Here is an 8,844-nt window from a genome sequence, read left to right as displayed (position 1 = left end):
ATGCTTTGTTTTGATAACAAACCAATAATTGTGTAGGAAACCTGGTTGATTGATCCTGTGTTTAAAATCTGACATAGATAAGGTATTTAGTTATTTTGCTACCTCGAAAAAAGTATTTTCATTTGATGTCGTGACCCATGGAGTAGTAGGACTAGAGCAATGATCCTCCAACTTCATTTATAAGATCTGCCAAACAATAGTTCTGCTGGTGAAAGAATGGTTGCAGTGAGAAGGTTGCTCTAAGGTAACATTGTGAAGTGAAAATGTTGTTTAGTTTGCCAATATTTTACAATTATATAAATTATGATACATACTGTTGTGGGTTCCTTCAAGCCCGAAGTGATCAAGTATGGATGAGAATATCCTACCTCTGGTCCAACTAGAAGAGTCTCATTGAGCAAACACTGAATTTATTGCATTACTGCAACTATTTACAGATTAGATGAATATGATCTACATTAATACAGAGACTAAAAGAGGGACAGTACTCTATGACTGCTGCACAACACCTTTCATATGTTAGAAAATTTTCAGAGAAACAATCCTTTATACTTGTGTCCACCTTTTAGCAATACTTCCAAGCTGTATTGCCCCTTATCTCTGCTGTGATAACAAACTAGTCTATCATCTCTTTGGTCTGTTGTCTAAAATACATGAATTCAAGACTGAGTATGTGAAAATTGAGCCTCGCTTTCAACTGGTCTCCCAAAGTGCAGAGATCATATTTTCTTTGGGTCTTTGAAGTCATCTTTTGACAGTTACATTTCGAACGCCTTGTGGACATATTTGCATTCTATGATTCTTTTAACTTTGATGTTTTAGATTTTTGTCTCATTTGGAGACAGCCCAGGACCAGATAATATCGTACCATCCATTGCCTGAACAAACCGAACAAAGTAAGGAGCTCTGTCACAGTTCAATTTGGAGGTGGAAATTTTGTTAGCATTTCATTAGAATTTGAACAGTTTCAGAGGCAGAAAACAATGTAGTCTGGCTGGCTTCGGATTTAGATTCTGTGACTCCCATTGTGCAGTTCCTGTTTGTTGACTCAGTGTCGATGATGCTGTTGTCTACCAACCCATGGTTTTATTAAGTGTTGCAGATGAAACTGGCCTGTAATGTCCCTGAACAAATTATTATATTGTGATGAAGATCTTTTACAGCTTTCTTTAAGAAGTTGAATGCTACTGTTGAATATACTCATTTGCCTTTCCCTCTCACAAACATTTGGTCATCTCCACCCCTGCCCAATCTGTTGGTGTGCAAAGGTAGTAGTTTCTCAGATTAGTCAAGCTGTATCTTGTTGTCCACCTCATGGAGTTAGTTCATTCATAGCTGCTCCTCATACAAGCTGCTGCAGCAGTTGGGCATAGACTTACATTCATCTGATCTTCAACTGTTTTAGTGACCCAGTACCAGCCATGGTGCTGGGTCATCAAACATAGTGTTATGTCCCAACCACACAGACCTGCTGGCACCTACATCGTTCCACTTTGCTGAGAGTAGTGCAGGTACATTAAGTCTTCAAGCTTCCACAAAGTGGAATTCTGTTGCATGTAGAAGAATTCAGTATTGAAGGTTTTACACAATCTTCAATTCAAATCCTCAGACCCCACTAGCTGCCACCATATTATGCCTTCTATCTTACATAAACACATCACGTGTTTATCAGGGCGGCACGGTGGCACAGTGATTAGCACTGCTGCCTCACAGCGCCAGAGACCTGGGTTCAATTCCCACCTCAGGCGACTGACTGTGTGGAGTTTGCACGTTCTCCCCGTGTCTGCGTGGGTTTCCTCCGGGTGCTCCGGTTTCCAAAAACGTGCAGGTCAGGTGAATTGGCCATCCTAAATTGTCCGTAGTGTAGGTAAAAGGGTAGACGTAGGGGTATGGGTGGGTTGCGCTTCGGCGGGGCGGTGTGGACTTGTTGGGCCGAAGGGCCTGTTTCCACACTTTAAGTAATCTAATCTAATCTAAACATCAGCCTCAAACAGGATTGATGAATTAACTGGGTGGGTTCTTTAATTAGAGTCATAATTATTGGAAGAAATTAAACAAAAGCAGCAATATCTGGGTGACTAGTTAACTTGTTTGAGCTCTAGAAATGTTCCTATCTTCTGCTTGATGGTCACATGAGTAGATACATATAATCCTGCCTGATGATGCACAGCAATATTGGAAATGTTCCACACAGGTATCAAAAAACGTAAACTATCATCAACTTAACCAATATGACTATAAACTCAGTAATCTAATTAAAAATAAAAACAAGGTCAATTTTAAACCTAATTGCCAGGCATAAATTTGACATTGTGGATTGACACTACATAATTCTCATTTTCAGTTGCTCAAAGAGTGACTGTCAGCTAGAATAAGATGCCAAGATTTTGAATTTATTCAAAGCTGACAACAGTGACAATATAAACAATTGCAAATGGGATAGTAGCATCCTTTCCTTTGGAACTTAGCTTGTGATATGCTTCTGATTTAAGATGTTCTGAGATACAGGTTTGTGCAGAAAAAAGAAAATAAATGAAATGATTGTATCTGGTTCAAAACTATTTGGATTACAGAGTGCGCTGAATGATCTTTATTCCTTCCTATATTCCTCAAAATCATATTTACAGATTTCAGGAGTTTACTTACACATTGTGATATGTGTTCTTAACTTCGTTTTCTTTTTCATACACACAGGTTAGGCTGGAAAGAATAGATTTGTTCACCTTGAAGCAAAGAAGCTTGAAGGCTGATTTAAAGGAGATGTACAAGATGATGAAAGAATTTTAGGAGGACTAGCAAGGGAAGGGATGATACATTGAATGTAGGACTCTTTGAAGGACAGAGAGTCACACAATTATGTTGCCCCCCCCCCCCCCACCCACCACCCTTCTCTGCTCTAAGGTAAACAATCCAGTGTTACACACGCATGCCCATAAATTCTTGAAAGCAGAATGATAGGTAGATAAGTTTGTAAAGAAATCATTAGGCATACTTGCCTTCATTAGTCAAGGCAATGAATACAAGAGCAGGTTGGGTATAAATGAGCTATCTGAAGTCTAGATGGGCTGGTGTGGTTTTCCTTAGAGCAAAGAATGCTGAGGGTGGAATCTGGTTGAGGTATTCAAAGCTCTGTGGCCAAAGACAGGATAGATAAGAATAAACATTTCCCATTAATGGAGGGATCAGTAACTACTGGGCACAGTTTTAAAGGAAAGGTTCTGGAAGTTTCAAGAGTATTTTAGGAAAAGTGTCTTTATCCAGACAATTATAGGTAGTAGAAGTTCTGGAAATTACTGCCCAAAAGCGTGGTACAGGTGTAACCCTCAAGACATTTAGGAAGCATTTAGACGAGCCCTTGAAATGCCATTGTGTACAAGGTTATTGGCCAAGTGGTAGAAAATAGGGTGAGAAAAAATGGAAGTTTGATGACTCGTGCAAACACAATGAGCTGTACTGTAAAAACTCTGTGACTCTATGACACCAAATCTAATATAGATAAGGAAAAATACATTCTCATTAGCTCATGACACAAAGACAAATGGGGCGGATTGAAGATTTTGGGCAAGAAACAAAGGGAGAATGTGAAGAACAACATTGTTTAATGCAGTAAGTTCCAATTACCTAGCACTTAATGCCCAAGTTTACCTGGTCTCGCTCCCTCTTGTTATTAAATCTGGATCCTGCTCTCTCTTGTGCTGAGTCATCTAATCCTTGCTCTCTCCTGTGTTCTATCTGGTCCTTACACACTCCTTGCATTGCTTCATTTGGTTCTGGCTCATTCCCTTTCTCTTGCGCTGTTTCAAATGGTTTCCACACTATCTTTCTCCTACTGCTTTATCTGGTTTCTGCTCACTCTTTCCTCACAGTGCTTTATTTGGTTGCTGCACTCTCTTCACATAGTTTAATCTCATTCCCACTCACGTTCCATTTCAGCTGGTTTCCTTCTCTTCCTCTCTCTATTTTATCTAGTTCTGTTGTCTCTCTGTCATACTATGATCCAGTTCCTGCTCTCTGATTTGGGTCAAAAGAAAGCCAATCCAATGGGGAGCAATGCTGAGTTCTAGTTCTGGAGAAGTTGAATCTCATAGCTGATCAGCAAAAGCCATTCAGTTCTTTACTAAAGACGTGAAAAACCAGTGTGATGAGTAGGATGGACACCAGTTACTAACCATCTCTGTGGAGCAACGAGATATCATAGGCACAAACAGGTACCAGCTTTAAAAAAAGTGATATTTTATCTGCAAAACAGAAGGTCATTCTTGAATATGTGCAGAAGTAAGCAACAGTTGCAGAGCAGCATGAAGTGAAATAGCAACTCACACAAAGAAATTAGTTAAGTAGAACAGATGACAATAGAAGAAAAGCCAAAGGTATTCCTTGGGGGAATAGATGATCCTGATTTTTTATTTTGCTAAGCCACTATTTATATCATTGGTTAGCTCACTAATCTTAAACTCAATACAGGGGCAAAGTGTATTATTAGATACATATCAGTGTACATTAACAAATTGTGTACCAGGACTGAAGAAACACTGTGTACAACTGACAGTTGTGCAACTACGTAGTTTAGGAGATAGAACACATAAGATTATAGGTATGCAGCAAGCAACTCTTCAACATAACGGCTGTCAGACAGTACAGAATCTATGGCTTACCACCATCTCAGTCAAGAATTTTCACTCGAGTATGAATGTGTGTCTTGACCTCAATCATTTTCAACTAGTGGAAGGAATAAAACTAGTTAAAGTCAAAAACAACTCGTCAAGGAACAGCCAGTGCTGGAAAAAGTGATCAAGGAATATTTGGTTATGAAACAGCCAGTAATGTAACAGATGGTCGAAGTACAACTGGAAGAAAATTTCATGGGGCTCATTGGAATTATGGCATAATGCAAACAGAAGCCAGAATCCATTAAAGTTAGCTACGTTGCTCTGATAAATTGGTTTAATAATGTAAGCAAGGTAGTAAGCCATATGACAAGACTGGATTGGCATAAATGTTTTTCACTCTTACTGAGGAAAGAATACTCATTTGACCACAAATTCACTAATACTGAGGAAAGTTCAGGTTGCAAGAATTGCGAAAATTTGTAAGAAAACGTGAGCAATCAAACTATTTTTCTATTTTTTCCTGGGAGGTGGGGCCCTTTGCCAAGACCACCATTTGTTGCTGGTCTCTAATTGCCCTTGAATATTGTTTTTTTTTCCATTTCAGAGGCCAGTTAACAATCAACCACATTGCTGTGGATCTGAAATAACTACTATGCCACTGCCTCCCCTGAATAGACAAAAGGTTGCATATCTCACTTGAGCTCATTGACAGATCTTTAACATAATTAGGAGCACAACACAGTCTACAATGCTGCCTCACTTGGTGTCATTAGCAATTTTGAATATGACGTTCTGTGCCATTATCCCCAAGTCATCAATAAATAATGTGCATAATCGAGGTGCTAACACAGATCACTCTGGAAGACCATTAGTCGTACTCTATCAATTTGAATACTTACCCATTATTCCTACTTTATGTATTAATAGGGGATTTTAACTTTAATGTAGATTGGAAGAGGCAGATAAGCACCTGTCAAAAAAGTAGTGTGTTTCGGTCATATGCTCACAATTTTCTACAGCAATATTTCCTGGATGTAAAATGAGACAAACAATATTAGGTTTGGTGATGAGTAGTAAACTGGATTTAATTGTGTGTGAACATTTATCAAATAGTGATCATAACATAATCAAGGAAAATTTGAGAGGTAGAGACCCTGATGCCTTGCTACACCCCTTCCATTAAATGCCTGATGGGAAAGGTTGAGGACTGTCTTCCCACCTTGTGGTATCTTCAGGATAAATTTCCCACCTCTCAAATTTTCCTTCCAACTATACATTGACCCCAATCTCACCAGATTGCCTCTGCAGGAATGATTAAATTCTACTCATTGAGTAAATTGAATTTGTTTCAAATGTCTGTCTGGGCTTCTCATGCCTTAATATAATGTATTACTTAACTAGCAACATTTAAGACTGTATTTCACTCTGTATTTTCCATCCCTCTGTAATAATCCTTCAGGAGCTGTTGACCACAAATGCTAACTAAAACATTTCTACATCTGTATATTGTCCATTCTGTTATTCAGAGTGTTATCAAATCATAGACTACATTCAATTCTTTAAATGAAATGTGCAACTTAAATATTCCAGTCCAACCTCTGTTTAAAACATTGGTGTAATACAAATATTGAAAATATTATGGATAGGGAAATGCCAGTGCGGACCAAAGGGATCTATGGATCAATGGCTTCACTTTCTTGAAAGATATTTTCAGAAGATTTTGAAGAGTTTTAAATAACTATTGCAAGTTCAAATATTTTGTGTATTCATCTAATTAAACCATTCTGTAATACATACATCATTTATGAAAACTGAAAGCTAATGGTCAGTTTTGTTTTAGCTATGATGAACCAACTGAGAGGAAATGTCCCAAAGCAGACAAAGAGCAGAAAACAAATAGCACTTTAAGAATTTTTTAACACCACATAGTAGAATCAACCTGGAATGTCATAGTGATCTGCACATGTTATAAAAGAAATGTATCTTTTTGATTTTCCTCACCAACCACCTGCATATACTTTTGCAGCAACTGGAGTTAACCATAAAGATGCAAAATTCTATCTTATGAGATGGTAAACTGTAAAAAAAAAAAGAGAACTGCAAGAAAATAAAACCAGAAGTAACTACTGGCCCAGTTTTTGCTTTGAGAATAATGTGAAGTTCATACTGCTCACAAATAATAGAGTAAATCAGATAGTCTCTTCTAGGATTAGAACATATATGGTTGAACAAGGGATTCAGTGTCACAGTCTCTTCTTTCTTCACAAGTTGTATAGTACCTTGTAGATAGGTTCAGCAATGAACATGAGGAAACAGGATGGAGTACTTACCAACTGAGCAAACCAGCAACAGTGAAGGTTGAAACACTCAAATCAAAGTGAAATTTTCACAGAATCATAGCATTGTTATGGTGCAAAAGGTGGTCATTCAGCCCATTATATGTGCATTGACTCGCTGAACATTTTGGAGAAAGTGAGGACTATAGATGCCGGAGAGTCAGAGTTGAAAAATGTGGCGCTGAGAAAACACAGCAGGTCAGGCAGCATCTGAGGAACAGGAGAGTTGGCATAAGCCCTTCATCACGTGGAAGGCTAATGCCTGAAATTTCGACTGTCCTGCTTTTCTGAATATTTTGATTTAGTGCCAAACTCCTGCCTTTTTCCCCATAATCCTGAACATTGTCTAAATGGATACAAATCATCCAGTGCCCGACTGAATGCCTCAGTTGAACCTGTCTCCACCACACATCCAGGTAACGCTTTTCCAACCCTGGAAACACTTGCTATGTGAAAACGTTTCCCTCTCAGCTCTCATTTGCTTCTTTTCCAAAAGAAACTTTAAAACTGTGCATTATAGTCCCTGCTCCTTTTATGAGTGGGAACAGGTTCTTCCCATCTACTCTCTCCAGATCTCTCATAATTTTTAAAACTTCTATCAAATATCCCCCAGCCTCCTTCTCTCTAATCTTTCCTAATAACTGAGGTCTCTTATCGTAGGAACTACTTTCATAAACCTCTTCTGCACTCTCTTCAATGAATCCACAGCCTTCCTACAGAGTTGCACCCTGAATGATACACAATACTCCAGATCAGGTTTAACCAGTGTTTGACATAAATTCAACACTGTCTCTTTGCTTCTGTACTCTATAACCCTATTAATGAAATTTAGAATATGTATGTTTTATTAAAAACTCTATTTATCCTGCCCCTTCTCTCTCTATTCATGCACATGTTCATCTAAGTCTGCTCTTTTGGAGTAGTATGCTTTATTTTAGATGTTATTTTATGTTCTTTGCATCAAAGAGTTTCACCTCAAACTTCTTCATTTGTTCTGCCATCTATTTGCCTACACGGTCCTCCTCAGTTTACAATTTTTTCTTGTTTTATGTCATTTGCTAATTTTGAAATTGTCCCCTGTAGATCTATATCATTTATATATACTAGGAAAAGCAAGTGTCTCAATATGACTAAATACAAACCTTCTTCCAACATGAAAATTACCTCCTAACATTTACTATTTCCTATCAATCAGCCAATTTTGTGTCCACATTGCTACGGTATCTTATATTCCTTGACCTTTAACTTGCTTTTCAAGGCTGTTGTATGGTTCTGGATTGAGCAGGTTTTGCAATTCCATGTACACATCAACCTTCACTCATTACCTATTCAAGAAACTAACAAAATAGACACCATTTTCCATTAACAAATCCATGCTGACTATTCCAAATTAGCCCACATTTTTTTCCATTTGACTAGTAATTCTCTCAAATAATTGTTTATAGAAGGTTTCTCACCACAGAAATTTTTCTATATTTCTATGTACTGCCATCCTATTAACTTCAAGTACAACAGCTTATCCCTCCCACCTTTTTAATCAGTTTTAAACCATTCTACTAACAGAGTTTCCTTCTGTCACCTTGGCCAAGCCAGCATTTACCTTGCAAATGTTTGCGTAAAATATTTATTTAATACCTCAGCTTTTATCATATGTAAATCCCTTTTTTGGTCACTAATGGGCCCTATGCCTCTTTTTACCGCCATTTTACCATCAATGTGCTGACAGGAGACTTGGGATTACATTTATGTTTGTTACTAGTCATTTTTCATAATCCTTCTTTGCTTCTTTTTGATTTTCCACCTCCCTCCTGTAGGCGGTTTGCATTTCAATCGTAAGTATGCCTGTTCTTCTTTAATTTAATTTCTATCTCCTTTGCTACCTAAAGAGCTCTGGATTG

The sequence above is a fragment of the Chiloscyllium punctatum genome, chromosome 2 (assembly GCF_047496795.1).
Source record: "Chiloscyllium punctatum isolate Juve2018m chromosome 2, sChiPun1.3, whole genome shotgun sequence".
NCBI classification, from domain to species: domain Eukaryota; kingdom Metazoa; phylum Chordata; class Chondrichthyes; order Orectolobiformes; family Hemiscylliidae; genus Chiloscyllium; species Chiloscyllium punctatum.
The sequence above is the reverse complement of the archived record's forward strand: the minus strand, read 5'-3'. Positions refer to the sequence as shown.